This window comes from Equus asinus, chromosome 15 (genome assembly GCF_041296235.1).
Source record: "Equus asinus isolate D_3611 breed Donkey chromosome 15, EquAss-T2T_v2, whole genome shotgun sequence".
Lineage (NCBI taxonomy): Eukaryota > Metazoa > Chordata > Mammalia > Perissodactyla > Equidae > Equus > Equus asinus.
This window is the reverse complement of record NC_091804.1, coordinates 20,212,899-20,228,589: the sequence shown is the minus strand read 5'-3', so window position 1 is coordinate 20,228,589 and position 15,691 is coordinate 20,212,899. Positions and strand designations below refer to the sequence as shown.

Genomic DNA, 15,691 nt, shown 5'->3' with positions numbered 1-15,691 from the left:
CATTCATCAGTTGACATTCCATTGTAAGGAAAAGCTTTTCTCCCCATTTATTAATTAACTTATATTAATATAGACTTATGGATTCCTATTTTATTCAATGACTTATTATCTATTAATATAATTTCTTAATTTGATACTGCATTTGTCCCAGATTTGGCCAGCAGAAGCCCCTTCACATTGGCTCCTATATCCTTTTGACATGTCCTGTCATTCTTTTCTTTTTTTCTTTTTTTTTTTTTAGATTTTTTCCCCCCTTTTTTTCCTCCCAAAGCCCCCTGGTACATAGTTGTGTATCCTTAGTTGTGGGTCCTTCCAGTTTTGGCATGTGGGACGCCTCCTCAACATGGCCTGATGAGCAGTGCCATGCCCGCGCCCAGGATTTGAACCAGCGAAAGCTTGGGCGCCAGAAGCAGAGTGTGCGAACTCAACCACCCAGCATGGGGCCAGCCCCTGACATGTCCTGTCATTCTTTGATTACCTCCCTTCCTTGCTTTCTGGCACAATAAGATGTTCAGGTGTTTTCTTGTACTTTTCCTGCCCCAGTGCTGGAATCAGTCATTTCACCAAGAAGCCCTGGTTCCTTTTATTGGAGAATGTATTTAGAAACCAGGTCTGGACACTAGGTGTGATGTTCTACTGGGGCATCACTGCTCCTAGGCCCTCTCAGTGGTCAGAGCTAGGGAGTATGCACATGTATATAAATATGCAAACGTATAGCTACTCTTAGATGTGCGTCTATATCTGCATTTTCTCTGTGTGTGTATATATATGTATGTATATATGTATACATAAAATTCTGAGTTTATACTTCTACCTCCAATTTCAGTCCAACACCTTAGAGTCCACGTTAGTTTCCCCATTTTCGTGTTTGTAGCTCCCTTCTCTGACAGAGAAACTTAGCTCTGATTATTCTTAATTTATTTACTTAATTGATCAAGCCCCTCTAATGTACCCAGTCTTTCTTTCCTTAGGAGACCATGTGGATGACAGCCTTGCTCAGCACCACCTAATGGTTTTTAGATTGAATTATTCAGGAAGGTAGGAAGTACAGTGTATCATCATCATTTGCAGATTCCATATTTGCAGATTCACCTACTTGCTAAAATTTATTTGTAACCCCAAAATCAGTACTTGTAGCACTTTATGGTCATTCATGGACATTCGCAGAGGGGTGAAAAATTTGCGTTGTCCAGTACATTCATTCCCTGTTGAGGTCAAACAAGGAGATGCTCTGCCTTCTTGTTTCAGCTCTCATACAGGAAGCAAGTGTCCTTTTTGCAGTCTATTTAGTGCTATGTTTTTTTGCATTTTTGTGCTTTTATTGGTGATTTCACTGTTTTAAATGGCCCCCAAGTGTATTGCTGAAGTGCTGTCTAGTATTCCTAAGTGCAGGAAGGCTGTAATGTATCTTATGGAAAAAATACGTGTGTTAGATAAGCTTTGTTCAGTCATCAGTTATAGTGCTGTTGGCTGTGAGTTCAGTATTAATGAATCAATGATATAATACATCCAGAAAAAGGAAGAGGAAATTCACCGATCTGTATGTGAAGTTGCTCCAGAAAGTGCTAAGGTAACATCTAAGTGCATGGCGAATCTATGGAAAAGTGGGTAAATTTGTGAATTTATAAGATGACAAAGATAAAAAAGACATAGTGGAAAGCATCATTGTAAGGCTGAAGGCCAAAGAAATTTCCCATCATGATGCTAGGATAAGGAAAATATCCTTCATGGCTCAAGGAAAAGTCCTTCATGGCTCGTTTGCATGTTTCAAAAGATAATCCTGCGTGAAAAATGTTAAACTTGCAGACAGTGCAAGTTCCACAGATCAGGAAGCTGCAGAAGAATTTTTAAAATACTTGCTAAGCATTATACAGGAAAAGGGTTATGTGGAAGAGCAGATTTTCAATTCTGAGATTGGTTTGTTTCCTGAAGACGTTGATGAATAAACTTATATTAACACAAATGGCATCTTGATTGATGGAAATGTTGTGACCAGAGGCTCACAGGAACCTAACCCTATATTTCCCCTGAGAGCAACAGTTTGGTATTCACTAATTCAGTATTTGTGGTGACTTTATAGAACTTAACTACCACAAATAACAAGCGTTGACTATAGTTTTACCTTTCTAAAAAAGAAAACTGTTGATTTTTATTCTTCCTGTAAAATTGGCATCACTTAGTATCTTTAGTTTTAGTATGACTTGTGAAAAACCATGTTACAAAATCAGAATCTTACCTTTTCTACCAGTTTATGATCGGTCCCATCCTTCCTCTCTTACACATAGATTTGGAAATCTCAGAGTAAATGTTTTCTTTTGCCTGTTGTTTCTTCCTTTTGGCTATTGTGAATAATGCTGCTGTGAACATTCATATACAAGATTTTGTTTAAAAACCTGTTTTAAGGTTTTTTGCATATATATACCTAGGAGTGGAATTGTTAGGTCATAGAGTAATTCTATGTTTAACTTTTTGAGGAACCACCAAACTGTTTTCGACAGCAGCAACATCATTTTACGTTCCTACCAGCAATGTACAGGGTTTCTCCTCATCCTTGTCAATACTTGTCATTTTCCCCTTTTTTGAGGAAGATTGGCTCTGAGCTAACGTCTGTTGCCAATCTTCCTCTTTTTGCTTGAGGAAGATTGTCGCTGAACTAGCGTCTGTGCCAATCTTTCTCTATTTTACGTGGGATGCTGCCACAGCATGGCTTGATGAGTGGCGCTGGGTCTGTGCTTGGGATCTGAACCTACAAACCCTGGGCCACAGAAGCAGACCACACGAACTTAACCACTATGCCACTGGGCTGGCCTCTCCCTTTTTTTTTAAATAGCCATTCTGGTAGAAGTGAAGTGGTATCTTATTGTGGTTTTTATTTGCATTTCCATGATGACTAATGATGTTGAACATTTTTTCATGTGCTTGTTAGCCATTTGTTTGTCTTCTTTGGAGAAATGCCAATCAAGTCTTGTTCCCATTTTTTGACTGGGGGAAGGGGTCTTTTCATTGTTGAATTTTAAGAGTTCTTTATATGTTCTGGTTACTAGAGCAATATCACATATGTGATTTACAAATATTTTCTCCCATTCTGTAGGTTATCTTGTCACTCTCTTGATAGTCTCTTTTGAGGTACAAAAATTGTTAATTTTGGCGAAGTCCACTTTATATTTTCTTTTGTTGCCTGTGCTTTTAGTGTCATATTTAGATAGGATTTTGGGGAATCCATTTCCAAATCAAGATCATAAAGACTTACTATGTTTTCTTCCAAGAAATGTATACTTCTAGCCCTTATATTTAAATCTTTGATTACTTTTGAATTAATTTTTATATACTGTGTGAGATAGAGGTCTAACTTCATTCTTTTGCATGTGGTTATCCAGTTGTCCTGGCACCATTTGTTGAAGAGCTTATTTCTCCCCACTGAATAGTCTTAGCACTCTTGTCAAAAATCAATTGACCAAAGATGTTTGGGTTTATTTCTGGACTCTCAATATTATTTCTTTGATCTATATATGTCCTTATGCTACAACCATACTGTTTGATTACTCTAGCTTTGTAGTAAGTTTTGAATTTGGGGAGTACGAGTCCCCCAAATTTGTTTTTCTTTTTCAAGTTGTTTTGGCTATTCAGGGTTCCTTGCAATTCGGTATTAATTTTAGGGTCAGCTTTTTTATTTCTGCAAAAATAGGCTTTTGGGATTTTAATAGGGATTACACTGAATCTGTAGATTGCTTTGGGGAGTATTACCATCTTGACAATTTTGTCTTCTAATCCATGAAGCCAGGATGTCTTTCCGTTTAGGTCATCTTTAATTTTTTTCAGCAATGTTTTGTAGTTTTCAAGGTACAAATCTTATGGCTCCTTCATTATATTTACTCTGTAGTATTTTATTCTCTGATGCTATTTTAAATGGAATTTTCTTTTTTTGGTGAGGAGATTGGCCCTGAGCTAACATCTGTTGCCAGTCCTCTTCTTTTTTTTTTTCTCCTGAAAGCCCCAGTACATAGTTGTATATCTGTATATCCTAGTTGTAGGTCACTCTAGTTCCTCCATGTGGAATGCTGCCACACCATGGTTTGATGAGTGGTGTGTAGGTCCATGCCCGGGGTCTGAACTGGCGAACCTTGGGCCACCAAGGCAGAGCACGTGAACTTAACCATTCAGCCACAGGGCCAGCCCTGTATATGGAATTTTCTTAACTTCATATTTGGATTGATTATTGCTAGTATATAGAAATACAACTGATTTTGTGTGTTGATCTTGTATCTGGCAATTTTGGTTATTTATTAGCTGTCATAGTTTTTGTTGTGGATCTTTTAGAATTTTCTATATATAAGACCACGTCAAGTGAATATAGTTTTACTTCTTTCTTTCTACTTTGGATTCCTTTTATTTTGATTTTTCTTCCCTCATTGCTCTGCAAAAACGTCTAGTACAGTGTTGAATGGAAGTAGAAGAAGTGGGCATTCTTGTTTTGTTCCTGATATTGGGGGAAAGCTTTTGAGTCTTTTCTTGTGAATATAGTGTGGGTTTTTCATAATACTCTTTATTATATTGACGAAGTTCCTTTCTACTCCTAGTTTGTTGAGTGTTTTTGTCATAAAAGGGTATTTGATTTTCTTAACTGCTTTTTCTGCATTATTGGAGATGATCATGTGTTTCTCACCTTTATTAATATGGCATATAACATTGATACATAGACTTCTAAATAGCAATTAATTAGCTGTTAGCTTCTGTTTTATCCCATCTTTTGCATCATATGTAGGGTTTATTATGAATGACTGTTCATCAAGATTGTATTGTAGGCATCTCTTCAGGATATCAGGTGTTAAATGAGATTATCTTTTTAAAAATCAACTTTATTGAGGTATAATCAATCTTCTTACAATAAAATCTATCAATTTTTCATATACATTTGGATGAGTTTTGCCAAATTTATATAGCTGAGTAACCATCACCGCAACTGAGATTAGAACATTTCCTTAACTCCCGAAAGTTCCCTTGTGACCTTCTCAGTGGTTCCTCCCCCTGCTCCCCTGTCTGGGCCCCAGGCAGCTATGGATCTCTTTTCTGTCACTGTAGATTAATTAGATTTGTCTTTTCTAGAGTGTTGTTTAACTAGAATCATATAGTATGTACTCTTTTCTCTGGATTCTTTCACTCAGCATGATGTTTTTGACATTCATCCATGTTGTTAGGTGTATTAGTAGTTCCTTTTTTTCTTTTTTCTGAGTAGTATTCTATTGTGTGAATATACTACAGTCTGTCTTCCACATGTTAATAAGCATTGTTTCTAGTTTGATTCCTTCATGAATAAAGCTGCCAGGAACATGTGTATACAAGTCTTTGTGTAGATATGTTTTTATTTCTTTTAAGTAAATCTTAGGAGTGGAATTGCTGGATGTTATGGTTTAAGTGTATGTTTAGCTTTATAAAAACCTGCCAGACTGTCTTCCATAGTTTTACACTTTACATTCTCATCAGCAGTGTGCAAGAATTTCACTTCCTCTACATCCACACTTGATATTGTCAGCCTTTTAATTTTTTAGCCATTTTAATGGATTTGTGGTGGTGAATCATTCTGGTTTTAATTTGCATTTTCCTAATGACTAATGATGTTGAGCACCTGTTTATGTGCCTGTTGGCCATTTGTATATGTGCTTTTGTGAATTGTCATCTTAAATCCTGTGCCCATTTTTTTTGTTGGATTATTGTTTGTTAATATTATGCATGAGTTGTAAGGGTTTCTTATATATTGTGGATACAGTTCATTAATCATGTATATATTTTACAAGTGTTCTGTCCCAGCCTGTGGTTTGCTTTTTTGTTTTTTTAATGATGTCTCAAAGAACAGAAAGTTGCAATTTTGGTGAAGTCTAAATTATCCCTTTTTTTGTTGTTTTTAAATGCTTCCTGCTTTTTGTGTCAAATCTGAGAAGTCTTTGTCAGGGACCGGCCCCGTGGCCGAGAGGTTAAGTTCGTGTGCTCTGCTTTGGCGGCCCAGGGTTTTGCCAGTTCACATCCTGGGCATAGACATGGCACCACTGGTCAGGCCGTGCTGAGGAGGTATCCCACATAGCACAACCAGAGGCACTCACAACTAGAATATACAACTATGTACTGGGGGGCTTTGGGGAGAAGAAGAAGAAGAAAAAAAAGAAGATTGGCAACAGATGTTAGCTCAGGTGCCAATCTTTAAAAAAAAAAAGTCTTTGTCTATCTGTGGTAGATAGAATCCTAAGAAGACCTCTGATGACCCACACTCTTGTATAATTTCCTTCCTGTGAGTGTGATGGGATTTTACTCCCGTGATTATGTTCCATGACAGTCATGCATAGCTTAGCGATGGAGATAGTTCTGAGAAATGTGTCCTTAGGCGATTTTGTCATTGTGCAAATATCATGGAGTGTACTGAAGGGGAGCAAAATTTGCCACCCCAAAATGCGTCTCTTTAACTTGAGGATTATTTCAAGCCGACTATTTTATTTTTTTTTTTGCTTGGCTTTACATCAGTATTGTTGTTATTTAACGAGATACAGTAAATGCACTGTCAATAAAAATGGAAAAGATATTTATTAATTAGGCTGATTATTTTTAAGAAACAAGGCTCAGTTTTTTTTGTTGCCTCCCCCATAACTGCCTACAAGAATTCAGATAAAAAAAACCTCTCTCAGGAACCATGCTATCACCTTAGCATAACATGAAGTAGGTGGTAGATAGGTAGGAACCTTTTTAGAAAAGCCTGTTTGTTGGGCCCCGCTCTGTGTTCTTCTGTTTCTGTGTGGCCAAACACATACTTGTTTTCCAAACATTTCCTTCTTTTCACTTACCTGTGAGTTGCCTCCCTTCCATTTGAAGTCCCTGACTCTCCCCACCCTCAACATCTTCTTTTGTCTTTAGCTAAGGATGGTATTAAGGTGAGGGCTTTGGCAGTTTTGGCAGGTTACTCGTGTTCCTGGGTTTTTCCCATGTATGTGGTTAAACTTGTTTGTTTTTCTACTGTTAATCTATCTCATGTCAATTTAATTCCAGCCAGAAGAACCTAGAAAGGTAGACAAAAATTTTCTTCATCCCCTACAGTACATACACAAGTGTAGATGGTATAGCCCACTACACACATAGGCTGTACAGCACTAATCTTATGGGACCACTGTCGTGCATCATCATGCAGTGCAGGACTGTATGTGGCAAAAGGGATATTAAAGGTGTAATTAAGTTACTAATAAGTTGGCTTTGAGTCAAACAGGAGATTATGCGGAAAGGCCTAACCTAATCACATGAACCCTTAAAGTCTCAGTCCAGAAGTCAGAGCCAGGAGAAGTCATGAGAAGGATTCAGCAAGAGGGAGATTTTTCCATTGCTGGCTTTGAAGATGGAGGGTCCACATGGCAAGGATTGCAGATGGCCCCTAGCAGCTGAGAATGGCTCCAGGATGAGAAGTAGCAAAGAAACAGGGACTTTAGTCCTACAGCTGCAAGGAACTGAATTCTACCACAACCATGTGAACTTGGAAGAGGTCCTGAGCTTCAGATGAGAACACAGCCTGGCAGACATCTTGAGTTTATCCGTGTGAGATTCTGAGCAGAAAATCCACCCATGCTCTGCCTGGACTTCTGACCTCTAACTTGGTGATGTTTTTTATGCAGTAATATAGAATTAATACACCGTGTCAACATTGTGAAGTTTTCTCTTATGTGTTCTTATACTTTCAGCTTTTACATTTAGGTGTAGATTTAATATCCTTTCAAGTTAATGTTTGTGTATGGTATGAAGCTAAGGGTCAAAGTTCATTTTTTCCATATGAGTATCTACTTGTGCCAGCAATGTTTGTAGAAAAGACTCTTCTATCCCCATTGAATTGCCTTGCATCTTTGTAGAATGTCAGTTGATCATATGTGTGTGGTTTGATTTCTGGATTCTCCAGTCTATTCTCTTGATTTATATGTCCTTATACCCATAGCATACTGTCTTATTCAGTGTGTCTTCCAACTTTCTTTTTCTTTATCAAAATTGTTTTGGCTATTTTGAGTTCTTTGGATTTCCATGTAAATTTTAGAATCAACTTGTCAATTTTTACAAAATTCTGCTGAGAATTTGATTGGGATTCCATTGAATCTGTAGATGAATTTGGGACAAATTGACATCTTAACAACATTGAATCTTTTGATCCATGAGCAAATTATCTCTCTTCATTTGTTTATTTTCTTTAACTTCAGCAGTGTTTTGAGTTTTCTTTTTTTTTTTTTTGAGGAAGATTAGTCCTGAGCTAACATCTGCTGCCAATCCTCCTCGTTTTGCTAAGGAAGACTGGCCCTGAGCTAACATCCATGCCCATCTTCCTCTACTTTATATGTGGGACGCCTGCCACAGCATGACTTGACAAGCAGTGTGTAGGTCTGCACCCGGGATCTGAACTGGTGAACCCCAGGCCACCGAAGCAGAATGTGCGAACTTAGCCACTGCGCCACCGGGCTGGCCCCTGTAGTTTTCAGAGTACAGATCTTGCACATCTTTTGTTAAATTTGTCCCTAAGTAATTTGCATGTTTTTAAAATCCTATTATAAATGGTATTTTGAAAAATTTCAGTTGTAAACTATTTATTGCTAATGTATAAAGATACAGTTGATGTCTATGTTTATATTTTATGCTAACCTTGTATTCTGCTATTTTGAAAAACTTAGTAGTTTTGCTTTTTTGTAGACTTCTTAAGGTTTTCTATCTATAAGATCACGTTCTCTGTAAATAAAGACAGTTTTACTACTTCTTTTCCAATATAGATGCCTTTTTATTTATTTTTCTTGCTTTATTTCACTGACCAGGATGCCCCAATGCAATGTTCAGTAAAAGTAATGGGAGGGTGTCTTTGCCTTGTTTCTAATTTTAGAAGGGAAGCATTCAGTATTTCATCATTAAGTGATGTTAGCTTTAAGTTTTTCATAGATGGCTTTTATCAGGTTGACAAACCTTTCTTATAATTCCCAGTTTGCTGAAAGGAGCTTATTCGGATGATTTGGATTATAGGGAGAGAGAGTGCAAAATGGACTTACTCTTTGAACTCAGATATTATTCTTTCTTTTTCTTTATCAAAATTGTTTTGGCTGTTCTAAGTTCTTTGCATTTCCGTGTAAATTTTACAATCAGCTTTACAACTTTTCTCCAGATATTTTTCTAAACCAGTAATGTTTATTTCTTTGTGCAGCATTTTTGATACATTCTTCAGATATATTTTCCAGTTTATTAATTCTCTTGTCAGCCATGTCTTCTCTAGTGGTTAACCCATCTACAGAATTTTAGATTTCAGTGACTCTTTTTTATTCTGAAAGTTCCATTTGGTTGTTCTGCTTGATTTTATTCTTCTTTTTAATGCTTTTTTTGCCTTAGTTATGGTTTTGATGCTTTTCTCTTTAATCACTGTTAAACACACTTATAGTCTTTATGAGACTGTTCTGTTTTCTGAATCCTGTGCATTTTGTCTTGAGGGTCTGCCTTTCCGCAGTGATTTTACTTTTGTTTCTATTAGAGATGTCTAGTGGTATCACTGGCATGGGCCAGTTTTGGTAATTTCTCATCAAGAGGTTCACGGATCATATGATAGAGTGAATTTAGACCCCAAATCCCTATGAAGCATATGCCTCTAGTTTCCAATTCTCAAGGGGAGCTTTTTCCTCCCCTTACCCACAGCTCAAACAAGGCGGATAAGCTTTCTAGTCTTCTTGTTCATGCAGGTGTTTTGGGTTTTTTTTTTTTTTTTTGATCCATTTCCATTGAGAGCATAGGCCTTTGAGTGCCATAACTTTGGAAGAGGTCTTGAATCCAACTCTCCACCTTTCTCAAGAGCCTTTTCTACTTTTCTCCTGCTTTTTGTCTTCTTTCTTCTACTTCCCTTGGTTACTAAAATGTCTTGACAAATGCTTCTGGGGCCAGTGCAGAGGTCAGCACGTGCTTCCAGCTCTGGCTTTTGGTTTGCTCTTTGTTTCATGCTGATGACAGTTTTCTTTACTTTCTTGAGTACTTAGCTAAGCTTTTCAAAGTATGTAAGCATTTATTCAGCATTTCTAGATTTTTGTAGCTGGAGAATTTTACTAGATTTTCTAGATTGCTGTATTTCAAGATAAAAAAGATAAGACTGTGCTTTAAAGATTGAGTTTAATTTACAGAAATATTAGGTGTCAGCCAAAGTATAAAATTACTTTTCTTTTTTTAAAAGATTTTATTTTTTCCTTTTTCTCCCCAAAGCCCCCCGGTACATAGTTGTGTATTCTTCGTTGTGGGTTCTTCTAGTTGTGGCATGTGGGACGCTGCCTCAGCGTGGTCCGACAAGCAGTGCCATGTCTGCGCCCAGGATTCGAACCAACGAAACACTGGGCTGCCTGCAGCGAAGCGCGCGAACTTAACCACTCGGCCACGGGGCCAGCCCCAGTATAAAATTACTTTTTACATATTCATTTATTAATTTCTATTTTTAAATGGCAGCTCCTCTTTAAAAAAAGAGATCAGGAGCCTGATTTTCCTGTCTACTTCCTTAGGAAACAGAAAGGCAGAAACCTGGTGAATAGCAAGACCAGTGGTTGCTGTAGTAAGCATGGGACTTTCTGGCAGTGGCTCTGTTAACTGAACCATGGCAGTGTCTAATTTGCTGCAAGATTTTGTTTCCTATTCTTGGAGTAAGAGGTTCTGCTACATCAAGGAATTGGCTCTTTCAATTTATTTTATTCATTCAGTCAGACAGTGATTAGAAAGCCTCACTGGCTATGTACATTGCGCCATACTTAGGAGTTTTGTAATTATATGACAGTTTTGATACATTTCAAACAGTGCTTTTGAAACTTTCTGTTCAGCTCCTTCTGGAGGAAGCCCATTTCCTCCTGCGGCTATTGACATACGTTGTTTATAGGCCCTATTCAACTAGCAGGTGAGAGCAGAGATTTGGAATCAGATATACCTGGGTTTGAGTCTCAGTATTGTCACCCACCAGTTGTTTGACTGCGGACAAGTTATTTAACTGCTCTGTGCCACAGTTTCTTCATCTGAGAAACGAAGCATCTATTTCCTGGGCTTGTTTTGATGATAATGTTAAATAATGTACAATATACACTTGGACACAATGCCTGACACATAATAAGCACTTAATAAATGGTTATTATTCTCATCCTTGTTCAGCTGCTGCTTTTTGAGATGTCTGGTTATTTCTTTTTTCTTTTAGCATGCCTAGTTTTTCCTTCTTTACTGAATGACTTTCGAATGTAGTTACAGTGGAAGCTGACATGTTAGAAAGGAGAAGCGCATTGAAAGCATGAGGCTGTGCACAGACCCAGCTCTAGTGGTAATCAGCCACTGTATTGGCGTCTTCCAAGATTTGACCAAGTCTGTTTTTTCAAAGATCCAGGCAACATTCCTTGGCCTTGAAAAGCAGAAAAAGTGCCCAGAAAACAGAAATTAAGCAGTTATTGATGCACTGAATAGTAAAGAGTATTATTTGTACTTAATAAAGAATATGCTGCATGTTTGCCTGAGGTTTTATTTAATGCATTTTAAAATTTACTGTGTTTTTATTTTCCTTTTAAACCTTACTGTCAAGTTCAAGAATAAGCTGAACTAAAAAGAAACTAATATCTTAGGATAAAGAAAGATTCAAATTAGTAGGCTATACCACAGTATTGGTGGAGTTTTTCTCTGTGTTTTGAACTAGAGAAAAGACTTATAGGAAGAAAGAGTCCTTTTATAGATTCCTTGCAGTATTCTAAGGGCTCTGCTAGGCTCTGTGGATATTGTTAAGACATGGTTCTTAGCCTCAAAGATCTTACTGTCAGTTGAGGGAGGCCATAAACAGTTACAGTAGTTTGTGACACATACTTTGTTAGAGGTAATAATTGACTCTGGTGGCTAAGGGACAGGAAGGTATTGGGACTCTTGGATTTCCAGCTTGGACAAGGAGGAAGACAAGAGTTGGCAAACTGAGCTGCTGGCGGTTTTTGTATAGCTCACAAACTAAGAATTGCTTCACATCTTTATATGGTTGAGAAAAATTAAAAGAAGAATGACATTTTATGATGTGGGAATTATATAAAATTCAAATTTCAGTGTTCATAAATACAGTTTTATTGGCCTGTAGCTATACTTAAACTTTACCTGTTGCTTGTAGCCACTTGGGTGATACAACAGCAGAGCTGAGTAATTGTGACAGAGGCTATATGGCCTGCAAAGCCAAATATTTACTGTGTGGCTGTTTACAGAAAAAGTTTGCTGATTCCTGGGGTAGATGGCAATTTTTATCCACTGAGATAAGCAGTTAAGGAGGAACAGATAGAGAGGAAAATAACGTATTTCTAGGAGTATGGGTTGTTTGAATCAGAGGTGCTTGTGAGCTATGCAAGTCTAGAAGGCAAGGTCATGTATATCTAGGTTCTGAAGAGATTTTGAGGCTGGAGTTAGATGGGGGAAGAAAAGATGACATCCAGATAGGTGGATGGGGGGAGTGGTTCTTAGCCCTGGCTGCACATTGGTATCATCTGGGGTGCTTGAAAACAACCAAAAACCCCCAAACAAACACTGCCAGGCACACTTCCTACCCCTGACCCCTGAGATTATGATGTACTTGAGCTGGGATGGCGGGATATTTAAAAAGTTCCCCTACGGATTCTAATGTGCAGCCAGCTTTGGGAACTACTGGTGTAGAATGAGAAGGTTGAGGATGGATCCAACATTTAAGGGGCTGTTCTAGATCTACTGAGAAGAAATGCTGATTGAGTAATGATGGGAATTGTGGGAGTGGTCAGATCCTGCAGTTTGGTGGAGTAAATAAGTATTGGGAACTCCCCTTTCTAGATCATTGTTGACTCTATCAAGAGCAGTTCCTATGGATACTAAGAGAGGGTGTATGTCAAAGGATTTGAGGTTAGGGGAGGAGAGAACACTCAGTGTGAACTATTGAGAAGACTGGGAGGGAGGGAAATAGGAGAGAGTGATAGCTGGGATGGGAAGGCATTGGAGCTGTAGTTTGTTTAAGAGAGGTTTTTTTTTAAGATGATACAGCCTTGAGCCTATTTATGTACTAAGGGAGTCAGTACTCAGAAAGGAAACTGCCTGAAATGACAGTATCAGTTGCTACCATTCAGTTTTCACAGAAAGAGCTAGATTTTGAATAGTTCTTAGGATAATCTTAATATTTTAGCCTTTTTTGGAATTGTATGCAACTGTGCTTCCTACGTTTGGACACATTACCAGTATAGCTGGAAAGAAATGGACATCGGATTTAGAAACAAGGCCAACAACTGTTCTTTGCTCACCCTGTCACTGTCATCCTGTTGGAGGCATTGATCTCATCTGTGAGGACAGGATGGTGAACTGAACAGGCTCCATAACAGACTTCTAAAAGCCTTTAGTTTAAACTAGTACAACTTGTAATTAAATAAATGAAGAAGCTGAGCTTATGAAATGTCTTAAAGTCCACTGCCTGATCTTTTAGTTCCTTAGTACCTGAGCTTGCGCTTCTTTTGAGAACACCAGTGGTTTGGTTATGATTCACCCCTGGGTGAATTTGGGCACATAGTATACAAAAAATACCACTTCATTTTGCCATTAGAATATTTCTTTAGGGAGCTGGCCCTGTAGCTGAGTAGTCAAGTTTGCATGCTGTGCATCGGTGGCCCAGAGTGTCACCAGTTCAGATCCTGGGTGGAGACCTAGCACCATTCATCAAGCCATGCTGAGGTGGTGTCCCATATAGTAGAACTAGAAGGACCTCCAGCTAGAAATATACAACTATGTACTGGGAGGCTTTGGGGAGAAGAAGAAAAAGAAAAGATTGACAACGGATCCTTAGCTCAGGGCCAATCTTTAAAAAAAAAAAAAAAATTAGGAGCAAAATCTAGCATAAAGTCTTCTTTTAATGTTTTTATTATGTACAAGTAGTAGCTAATAGTTAAATAATGCAGGGATGGTACAGAGATCCCACCATTGTTAACATTTTGAGGGTTTTTATTGGGAGTCTTTCTTTTCCCCAGTGGTTTTTGTTTCTACATCAGTGTAAATACACTTAATATATGTGCCAGTTGCGTTCTCCGGAAAGCAGATTGAGGTGGAGTAGGAGAGAAGAGGGCTTATTGGGGAGCGATGCCTGTGAAGAAAAAGGGAAAGGAGTGGATTGGGCATGGGAAGCCATTAGACTGCAGTGCACACCTGACAAAGTCTCTGGCAGCCCAGATTGCTTGATAGAGGAGTACCTCACTGGATGGAAATGGCTAGGCCATTGTACCACCACATTGCCTAGTCATTGTCTGGGGCCGTCCTGAGGGAAGGGTGCCCTCAGCTTGAAAGCTGAGGTGGATTCTAAAGGAACTAACAGCAGGAAGCTGTCAGCTAACCACATCTCTTGTAGCTGGGCAGCAAGTCCTTTCTTGAAGGGATCTGAGCAGTATATCTTTGTGTCTGCCATGACATAAAATGTTCTGTCCTGCTTACACCCATTAGGATGGCTACTATCAAAAAAACACAAAACAAGTGTTGGTGAGGATCTGGAGAAGTTAGAACCCTGTGGACTGTTGGTGGGAATGTAAAATAGTATAGCTGTGGTGGAAAACAGTGTGGAGGTTCCTCAAAAAATTAAACATGGAATTACCATGTGATCCAGCAATTCCACTTCTTGGTATGTACCCAAAAGAATTGAAAGCAAGATCTTGAAGAGCTATTTGTGCATCAGTGTTTATAGTAGCATTATTCATAATAGTTAAAATGTGGAAACAACCCAAAAGTCCATCGACAGAGGAATGGATAAGCAAAATGTGGTATATACATACAGTAGAATATCATTCAGCCTTAAAAAGGAAGGGAATTCTGCGATATGCTACAACATGGGTGAACTTTGTGGGCACTATGCTAAGTGAAATAAGCCAGTCACAAAAAGACAAATACTGTATGATTCTACTTATATGGAGTACTCAGCGTAGTTAGAATCATAGAGACAGAAAGTAGAATGGTGGGTTGTCAGGGGCTTGGGGTAGAGGAGAATGGAGAGTTATTGTTTAATAGGTATAGAGTTTCACTTTTACAAGATGAAAAGACTTATGAAGATGGATGGTGGTGGTGACGGTTGCACAACAATGTGAATGTAATTAATACTGCTGAACTGTACACCTAAAAATGGTTAAGGTGATAAGTTTTTCATTATGTATATTTTAACACAATAAGAAATATAAAAAAAATGTGTCCTGCTTTTTCTGTTTATCATAAGTGAGTTATTTTGTAGTCTTCATAAACTTTTTAAATGGATACATAATATTGTAACAGTGCTTACTTTATATATCCATTTCCTACGACTCTAAATTTTCCATATTAATAAAAATACAGCAATGCTATCTTTGTATGAAGTTCTTTACTGTATTTAGGATTGTTTTCTTTAGGATTGTTTTCTTTGAATAGATTCCCAGAAGTAAAATAGATTGAAAAGTGTGAACATTCTTAAGGTCCTTCATGTTGAAAGGCCTTTTACAGTGTCAGTGCAAGGTATAAGCAACCTGTGTCATCAGGTTTTCAACAGCTTCAGATCTTTTCTTAAGCTTGGGTCATTTGTAGCTGAAAAATGGTGTCTCTTCATTTCTGAGCTACAGTCCTGTATAGTGTTTAGTGAGCTGTGAATTTCAACTCATTCCTCCGTCCAAAAGAATGGAGAAGATAATGATGATAATGAGGGCACCAG

The 15,691-nt window shown here is 38.1% G+C and overlaps 1 protein-coding gene across 7 annotated transcripts in view; it reads left to right on the top strand.

Annotated features, from left to right (window-relative positions):
* The window catches only part of PTPRA (protein tyrosine phosphatase receptor type A), a 170,989-nt gene that overhangs the window by 47,518 nt on the left and 107,780 nt on the right, over positions 1 to 15,691 (top strand). The gene's annotated exons all lie outside the window — the stretch shown is intronic.